The sequence below is a fragment of the Osmerus mordax genome, chromosome 10 (assembly GCF_038355195.1).
Source record: "Osmerus mordax isolate fOsmMor3 chromosome 10, fOsmMor3.pri, whole genome shotgun sequence".
Classification (NCBI taxonomy): Eukaryota; Metazoa; Chordata; class Actinopteri; order Osmeriformes; family Osmeridae; genus Osmerus; species Osmerus mordax.
The window spans coordinates 9,230,330-9,240,378 of NC_090059.1; the positions used below are offsets into that span (position 1 = coordinate 9,230,330).

General features: G+C 53.0%; 1 protein-coding gene across 1 annotated transcript in view; it reads right to left on the minus strand.

Annotated features, from left to right (window-relative positions):
• The window catches only part of ankrd22 (ankyrin repeat domain 22), a 107,217-nt gene that overhangs the window by 70,378 nt on the left and 26,790 nt on the right, over positions 1-10,049 (minus strand). The window lies entirely within an intron of this gene.

The window sequence follows — 10,049 nt, forward strand, 5'->3', positions numbered from 1 at the left end:
CTGGTCACAAAACACCACCCTTTCATGTTTGTATGCAGGGAAATGTGCTGTCTCTGGGGCCTGTGTGTATGTGTGAGTGCGTGCGTGTGTGCGTGTGTATGTGTCCTGTGTCAGTCAGATCAATCGGGCCGTGCAGGGCAGGGCTGTGTTGACCAGTTCTTCTGCATGCCAGCTGTATAGATTGTGGGAGACTCACCCCTCAGGGCCATCATCCTAATCAGTCCAAAGCAACAACCAACAACCAGAAACAATTTCCCCAAACTACCAGTGCAACAACCCCAAACGTGCAGAAACGACAAAGAATCTTCAAACAACACAACAACCCAGTTCATACAACCATATACAACTCAGAAATACCACAAAACAATGAAAATATACATGTATATCCAATAATATACTTATTGGATAAATGTCTGGTAGTTTGGGACTTTTTGTGATGATTCTACTTCTGAGTGGGTGGGGATGTTCCTGATATTTGGAGTTTGTTTGGGATGATTAATAGGACGATCCCCGGGGCGCTATCGACTGGCCCAGCTCCACTCGCCTCGCAATCATCGCTGCCGCATCAGCGGAGCGGCGTTCGATACGGCCGGACGGACGGACAGACAGACGAGGAGCGTCCGTCCCGATCATCGTCATTCTGCCTCCACCGCTCTCCGTTCTCCTGCCCCGCTGCCGCCACAGAGGCACGGGCAGGAATCCGCCATCCGCTCAGCGAGCAGCCTGAGTGCGCGGTGGTCCTGTCTTAGTACGCACCGATCCAGAGAGAGAGAGAGACTCCCCCTGATCCTCCTCTCAATCCAGCAACACTTTCACTTCAGGGAAATCCGCTGGCTAGTGGAGATGTTGCTCCACTAAACTCAACCCCTTCCAATCCTCCCTTCCCTCAAGCCCCCCCCCCTCCCCCCCTCTGGGAGAAGACCTCCAGGCCAGCGTCTCAGGCAGCCCGGCAGATGGTTGTGTTTCTGGCCGGAGCTCCCTCCCCTCCAGGCTCCGGGGCACCAGGCGCGGCGCCGAGGACCCTCAGAGGAAAGATGATCTCAGAGCTGCTCAAATGGGAGGCTCTCTCCCCAGACCAGGACCATCTGCTGCACCAGGATCTACTGGGCTGGAGGTCTCTGAAGACCATCTATCAGCTTGATGGGAGCAGAGGCCCGGGAAGGCCAGGGGTTGGGGGCGGGGGAGGCTGTTCAGGGCTGGTGGAGCTTAGAGAGTGTGTGGGGGGCAGGGGGAGAATCATTAAGATGGACATACATTATGAATTGCATTTGCTATAAGTTTAGGGGAGTGTGAGATTTGAGGAGTCAGTTAGTACTGTAGGGTTTGTCATATAGACGGTCAGACAATCAGCCAGCATGTCAAACAGTCAGTCGGTAGATTGAAGAGGTCTAGTCTGAACAAGCCCTCAGCAGACTTGAAACCCTTTGACCTCCTCTGGCAGGAGAGAACAGGGAGAAGAGGAGAAGAGAGAGGGGGAGAGAGCAACGAAGAGATAGACCAAACGGAGGGATCATGTTTCAAACATGAACGTAGAACTCGCTCTCAAAGGGTCGGCTGTTCTCTCTTTTCTTTTCTACCGGGCGAATGTGTTTACATCTGAGAATGTGTTCTCATTAATAATGATACTACTACTATATTTACGCGGCGTTACCACCAAGGACTTCTGAGAAGGTCGGAAAACAAAGACACGCTTCAACCCTTTTCACCTACCCCCCAGCCATAGTTCTATTCTTCTTCATCCCGTTTTGATTCGATTCTATTCCACTCGGCTCTCGCTTGGGAAAAAAAGGCGTTACGAAAATGACATGGAAAAGCCCACTGCAGAAGGCTTCCCCTCTCCCACACGTAACAGTCACTCCCGAATGGAGCTATCAGTGGTCTGAGATGCTGTCTTGTTATTTTCGCTCCTCCAAGCTCATTCCGACCAGGCCTCGGCTCCAGCCACTTGATAAAAAGGCACATTATGTCCAACAACAAGCGGGGTGTTGGGGCCAGACTCTGTGTCCTCCATTCCAGAAGAGAGGAACAGTGTGTCCTCATCCCAAAGACACAGAGCTGCTCTCTAATCCTAAATAACTCATTTGGCAGCTCGGTTGGCGCTTCAATCTTTCACTTTATCCGATAGGATTACAACCAGAGTGCTTAAATGTGTGGAGTACAGTAGTCACATACAGTAGAGTACAGTAAAGTAGAGTTGAGTAGAGCTACGTAACAAGTCATGGCAGGATATAGATCTGGCTGTGGTCCACAGTGTATGAATGTTTATCCCTGCTTTAGGGTGCCGTATAGCATGGACGTTTTGGACAGGCTAGCAGCATGATGGTGATCCATGTGTCCTAGTGGTCCTTGGGCTGTGTGTCACCACCCTGACCTCTGACCCAGGGCAGCCCCAGTCAGCGCTGCACTAACCCAGGCCAGGCTGAACCTCCTGAATTCCAAACCCAGTGAACTCATTTACCCATCAGCCCCCTGGGGATACCAGCCTGCTCCCTGCCCTGCTCCAGCTGTGGAGGGCAAAGTTCACCGCAAGGCCTCAGATCCAAGAAATGTTAATGTGTGCGTGTGTGTGTGTGTGTGACTGGCGCAATACATAAAGAGAAAGTGTTGCAAAAGGGACCATTTACAAAAAACGAGACTTCTATCGGGAGACTTCTCTCAGTGACACTTGAGACGATTCAATTTTCCTGTCATCCACAGAGTCAGGCAGCGAATCACACAGACAGGGAAGATATCTCCCTGATGATCCAAGACAGATCTCAGAAAACAGTCTCATACCAAGGTGTCAGAACATGCTTTAAATGATTCACTTAGAGAGAATCTGAACTTTGTCGGAGATCACGTCAAGATGTCATGCATTTTACATGTTCCCCTATCTCTGCTCCCAGTTCTGAGAACTTCAGGAATGACCTACTCCAGGGTATAATGACTCCATGGAATTTCTCTACTGGTTTTCTATGTAGTGCATAGGTACTACCTCTAACACACACAGACCCACACACACACTCATGCTGGTGTGTTTCTGTGTGCCTGTCTGTCAGCCTGTCTGCCTGCCATGTCAAATTAAAAGTTTCCATATCCTCCCAGCCGGCTACTCTGTTTGACGTCAGCTCTCTCTCTCAGGTCTCAATGGAGACAGGATGTATGGAGGATGTACAGAGCAGTTCAGTATAAGATGATTTGACAGGAGCTAGGACGAGTTAGGCGTGCTGTCCTAAAAATGCATCAGGGACTTATGCTGTACATGAGGGATGAAATGTCCGTGTAGTTGGATAACATGTCCTCGGGGTTAGCTACACGGTACACAGCAGAAGCTTTGCCAGCCACTTCTGGAATACATAAGGAAGATGAGGACGTAAACATCAACCAAAATGTATCTCTAGCTCACACACACGCAGGCACGCACGCACACGCACACACACACATACATACACACTTCTAAATCCCAGAGTGTAAATCATATTATAAGTCACGTTGGGTTAATGAGGGTTGCGGAGGACCTCAAGAGACAGTGAGGGTGAAAGGCTTTAGTCAGTCATGCCAACATCAGCTTAAAGAGCCGTTAGCTGTTAGCACAATAAACCGGATTGAGATCAGATAGCCCACATGAGCCGCAGAAAGAGAGAGAGAGAAAGGGAGAGAGATAGAGTGTATGTTCAGCCCAACAACAGAATCATCAGAGTCTTTACAAGCAGCCTATTAAAAGCCATCTGGTGCTCTGGTCTCTGGGTGACCCTGCTGTGTGTCTGGCTCAGAGGACAAGCCACTGCAACAGCACCTCCACTCCGCTGGAACACGCGGAGGGTTCCAGAACCGACACAATCACCCCAGACACTCTCACAGCACACAATGGGAGATTTATATAGTGTCTGTAGAATAAGAAACATGCTTTGTGTTGAGTGTGGGATGCGTGTGTGTGTTTGTGTGCTTGAGTGTATGTGTCCATGTGCGTGTGTGTGTGTGTTGCTGGCTGCTCCTCTGTTCTGGCTCCAGCTGAGTGAGCCTCTGAAGGGTTAACCCACTTTTCCAGACACCCCATCACTGCCCTCCCTCCCCCCACAGCTTAGCTTCACTAATCCATGTCTGTATCACTCACCCCCCCCCCCCACACACACACACACAGACACACACACCCGACCCCCTGACCTACAACAACCCTCATATATGCCCCAACCGAAAACTAGCCCTAGGGTAAAGGTAGCCCCTATATACAATCAGTGGGATGGGGGGATGGACGGGAGGGGAGTGGATGGGAGGATGGAGGGGAAGGGAGTGGATGGGAGGATGGAGGGGAGGAGAGTGGATGGGAGGATGGAGGGGAGGGGAGTGGGTAGGATGAGAGGGATGGCTGCCAGGCTCAGTTGAGAGGCTGTGATGGGGGGATGGATGGAGGGCTCTGGGCAAGGAGAGTGTGTGATGGGGGGATGGATGGAGGGCTCTGGGCGAGGAGAGTGTGTGATGGGGGGATGGATGGAGGGCTCTGGGCGAGGAGAGTGTGTGATGGGGGGGATGGCGAGGATCGAGGGATGAGAGGTTGTGATCCGCGAGGACAGAGAACATCTGTGGAACAGATAAAGAAGATGCTTTGCTCTTTTCTCAAGAGGCTGGGCTCAACGAGGCCACGCTTGGATTCATCTCCCCTCTCTCCTCTGGCTTTGCGTGTGTGTGTCTTAAGTGCATTAGGTTCCTCTAGCTCCCGACACACAATGAAGAGAGGGGAATTAAGAGAGCAGCTCTGTGGCCAAGCGGGATCCATGGATCTGATCACGCAGCACCACCTACATAACATCACCCTCCTCCTCATCCACCTCATCCTCCTCTCAGCGGTCTTAGCAGCCTCTGATTTTCAGCCTCTCAAAGCCTCACCCGGCCTCAACCTCGCACAGCCCCTCACCCGGCCTCAGCCAACCTCGGCCTCACAAAGGCCTCTCAGCCTCACCCAGCCTCTTACAGCCTCAACCAGCCTCACCCAGCCTCAGCCTCACTTCGCCTCTCAGCTCCTCACTCTCTGCCTGACACTAACAGGAAGGAGAGTTAAGGATCTCGACTCTCTCCGGAGGATAATAATGACCTTAGCTGGGAGGGTATTAATGCTGCTTTCAAAGTGTAGAGTCTGTTATAATATTAATGTCCCCAGGGAGGGGTGGGGGGGGTGCTTCAAACCTACAGAACTCTATAATCAATGTGTAATGTCGAGACACGGAGATGAGTGTGAGTGAGCGTGTCCACTCGTGTTCCACGAGGCCTGTCGAGCTGCTAATGAGATCTCCAGTCTTGTGAGGAAGAACCCTGTTTTTCTTGTCCTGTCTGAAACCCAACACCTCCCTCTTCTCTTCCTGTGGACGGCCGTTAGACCAGGCGTCCACAGGCCCCCGGTGTCCCCCCCCCCCCCCCCCCCCTCAGCGCACCTCACAACACGGCCAGGATGAACCACGCCATCTGCTTCCAATGGATCCGCACCATCCAAGGGATCTACTGCGACGGAGGGATCTACTGCGACGGAGGGATCTACTGCGACGGAGGGATCTACTGCGACGGAGGGATCGACTGCGTGAGGAATCTAGTGCAAGTGGGAGATTTACTGTATACAGGGCATCTACTGCAAATAAGGTGCTTGTCTCAGCCCCAGAGGAGCAGGGTAATGAGCAGGGAAGAGGAGGGAAGGGGGGAGGAAAGGACAAGGAGGGGAGGGGGCATGAGTGGGGCTGCTGAGTCTGGTTCAGGAGGAACAGAGTTTTCTCTGACGCTGTCGTGACGATGCCGGGCTGACCTCCTCACCTCTCCCACAGTCCTGGAGGCCTCCAGAGAACGCCCACCAAACTCCCCGGCAGAGCACTCTCTCCCTCTCTCTCTCTCTCTCTCTCTCTCTCTCTCTCTCTCTCTCTCTCTCTCTCCCTCTTTCCTTCTCACTCTCCTATGTCAATATACATCATCTTTGGTCTCCTCTAGTCCTTTCATCTTTTTCTTCTTCTTAACCTTCCTATCTAGTTCCGCTCTTGTCTTACAGTAACTACCTGAACTGATATTGTGTAATACAGTAGCAAGACATGGGTGCAAGACATGGGTCAGATGTGGATTCAAAACCCAACAGTCACTCTGTCTCCCAGCTCTGACCACCACACCCTGGTCAACCCACAGCTCAGGCTCCAACTCAGACTCCAGAACACTGAAAAGGAGCTTTTTTATTTCAGACTGAGAAGTTAAGAGAATATATGAGAAAAAGAGAGAGAGAGAGAGAGAGAGAGTGAAAGAGGGAGGGGGTGGGAGAAGGATAATAGAGGGATAAAAAGAAGAGTTTGGGAAAGAGATGACTGAGTCCACAGCATGAAACTGCTAGAAGTTGAGTGAGTAGCTAAATTGTGACCTGATTGCTGTGACTTATTCCATACACTCCGTGTGTGTGTGTGTGGGTGTGTGTGCTTGTGTGTGTGTGATGATTTATTTCCCCTGAGAGCTCGACAGTGCTCACTTCCTGCACAGCGGGTGTGGTGCTGCTCCATGCTAACTCTCCCTCCTCCCTCCCTTCTTCCTTCTCTCTCAATGTTTCTTTCTCTCCGTGATCTCCCTTCCTTTCTCATCTCTCACAATTTCTCTCTTTCCCTTTCTCCCTGCCCCCCCCCCCCCTCCACCCCACTTATCACTTCCTTAGGGCCACAGGGATTCTAATTTAAGCTCATCTTGGGCCGCTCTCTCAAGCACACAGACACGAAAGATAGACAGACTTATAAATACATTCTCTCTCTTCTCTCTCTCTCTCTCTCTCTCTCTCTCTCTCTCTCTCTTCTCTCTTCTCTCTCTCTCTCTCTCTCTCTATCTCTCTCTGTCTCTTTGATTCTCAGAGAGCACCTACACCTGTTAGACAAGTTGGGCCTGAGTCACCTGGGTTGAAAGATCTTGCATGGATGTCTGGCTGGCTGCCTGGTCCGACTGACTGATTCATTGATTGACTGACTAGCTAATTGGGTTGGTTTGGCCTGGGTTAGACTGTTGGGTTGGCTGGATGGATGGCTGGGCTGGGCTAGGCTGGGAGGTTGGGTTGACTGCTTGGCAAACCACATGAGCTGCCATTGTCTTAGACAGATGATTGAGTGTGTACGTGTGAGAAGGTGTGTGCGAGCGTGACAAATCTGTGTGTTTGTGAGAGGCTGTGTACGTGTGAGGAGAAAGTGTATGTGTGTGTGCCCCGACGCAGACAGTGTGTGTGTGTGTGTCAGTCCTAGATCAATACCGAGCTCTTAGAGCTTCAATATGCCTCAGCGAACTGCCTGTGATGTCATCCTCCCATGATCCTCTGCTCCACCCCTCTCGTTAACACAAACATAGCCAACGGAGGGCAGAGGAGGACACACACATACAGACAGTCAGAATACATACACGCATACACACACAGACAGCAGACATATGTACATACACATAGACAGCAGACATACACACACACACACACACACACACACAGAGTCAGAATACATATACACACATACAGCAGACATACGTAAACACACACACACACAGACACAAACAACAGGACTTGCTACTGATCCTAAAACCCCAAGGGTCATCTCCTGTCATTTTCTCCCAGAAAGCATCCCTTTTCCCTGGGTGGTACTGACCCCCTCCTACCCCCCCACCCCCCCCTCCTGCTGGGAGACTGTCCTCCCCCCCCAGCTCCCCTGCTGTCCCCCCACGCTCCAGAGGGACAGGCGTGTGTGTGTGTGTTGAAGGGGGGTGTCTACCTACGTGAAGAGACTCCACTTAAGAGAGAGGATAGCTGTTCAGTCACGGGACACCCTGCCGACCTGATTTTCGGGAGGTGGAGGAAATGGGGGTCGGGGGGGATCAGAGGGGGTCCGGATTGTCATGGGCCGGGGGGGTCAAGATCCCACCGTCTTCTCAACCTCTGGTGCCATCTGCCAGTGACTTAGCAAAAATGCTAATGCGCTACCCAGAGTGCACTGCAGCGGCGGTTTCAGCAGCCAGCGCAGCGCGGAGGCAGAGCGGCGAGATGCGATGTGGAGCAGAGCGCTCCGTTGGTAGGAATCGCCTCCGAAAATAGGTCAGACGCTTCCACAGCCCCCCCCCCCCCCCCCCCCCCCCCATCTCCCACAGCAGGCAGACTGCTCGGCTTTGTGTGGCAAGGGGGGGGGGGGGGGTGTGGGGGGGGGGGAGAATGGATGATAGGGAGGGAGTTGGTGGTGCGCACACACACACACGCACGAACACTGTCTCTCACACACATACACACGCACTCTCTCTCTCAAACACACGCGCAGGACACAACGCTCACACACAAACGCAGGGGGTCCAGAGAAACGAGTGGATGTGCAGAACCCCATGAGAGCATGTTAAACCCTGTCAAACTGGAGGGGGTCGGAGGGACGAGAGAGAGGAGAGAAATGAAGAGAGAGAGAAAGAGGGAGCATTTAAACAGAGCCCTGGCATCGAGACAAAGGCTTGGTCTGACTTTGTCCTTCACCATGCCACGCTCTGCCAGCAGGACTGGCACACTCTACGTCCCTCGGAACTGTATGTGTGGCTCCTACCACTGCTCCAGTACCATCCTGCCCTGCACAACACACACACACACGCACACACACATAAAAGCCCTCCGGGTATATACTGTGCCTGCACCAAAGACAAATTCCCGAAATGTGTTTCTTTTCCTCTGCTTCTCTCAGTCCTCTCCTCCTCCTCCTCCTCCCCCTCTCGTCCTCCTCCTCTCTTCCTTTCCTCGTCCTTCTCTTTCTCCCTTCTCCTCCTCCTTTCCTCTCCTCATCCATAACCAATTCTTTCTTATCAGCTGCTATAAAAAGATCAAAGCCCCCCAGCAGGGAAGAAAGAGGCAGGGATGGAGGGAGAGGGGGAGACAGAAAGGGAGGGATGGAGGGAGAGGGGGAGACAGAAAGGGAGGGATGGAGCGAGAGGGGGAGACAGAAAGGGAGGGATGGAGGGAGAGGGGGAGACAGAAAGGGAGGGATGGAGGGAGAGGGGGAGACAGAAAGGGAGGGATGGAGGGAGAGGGGGAGACAGAAAGGGAGGGATGGAGGGAGAGGGGGAGACAGAAAGGGAGGGATGGAGGGATCGGGGGAGACAGGGAGGGAGGGATGGAGGGAGAGGGGGAGACAGAAAGGGAGGGATGGAGGGAGAGGGGGAGACAGAAAGGGAGGGATGGAGGGAGAGGGGGAGACAGAAAGGGAGGGATGGAGGGAGAGGGGGAGACAGGGAGGGAGGAATTGAGGGGAGAGGGGGAAAAAGGGAGGGATTGAGGGGGAGAAAGGGAGGGATTGAGGAGGAGACAAGGAAAGAGGGAGGGGAGAGAGAAGTAGGTAGGGGTGGAGGGGAGAGGAGGAGGGGGGATGGAGGTAATGAGGGAGAGGAGGGGGAGTGGTGGGGGGGGCAGGCAGATGATGCAAGGCAGAGGCAAGGCTGAAGCATTCAACCAACTGAGAACCAGCTCTCCCCTCCTCCCTCCCCCTCTCTCTCTCCCCCCCTCCCGTCCCAGGATGACGAGGATAAATTATGCATCCCCTTGGAGCAAAAGCTTTCTCTTTTTCCCTCTTTCTCTTTCCTCTGCCTCTTGTCTCTGTTCCACGCTTCCTCTCTCCATCGCCCTTTGTCCCTCTTCCTTCACGTCCCTCTCCTCTCTCCATCGCCCTTTGTCCCTCTTCCTTCACGTCCCTCTCCTCTCTCCATCGCCCTTTGTCCCTCTTCCTTCACGTCCCTCTCCTCTCTCCATCGCCCTTTGTCCCTCTTCCTTCACGTCCCTCTCCTCTCCATCACCCTTTGTCCCTCTTCCTTCACGTCCCTCTCCTCTCTCCATCACCCTTTGTCCCTCTTCCTTCATGTCCCTCTCCTCTCTCCATCGCCCTTTCCGCTCTCTGGCTCCTTCTCTCGTTACTGTCCATCCATCCACTGCTCTTTTACCCCCTCTCGTTTTGTTCCTCCCGACATCACCCTCTCTCTCTCTCTTTATCCGTCTATCCTCTCCTCCTGGTCACCCCCCAGGGCCCCTTGCCTTCACCTGTACCCAGGAGAGAAGCTCTCTGGCTGGGTCA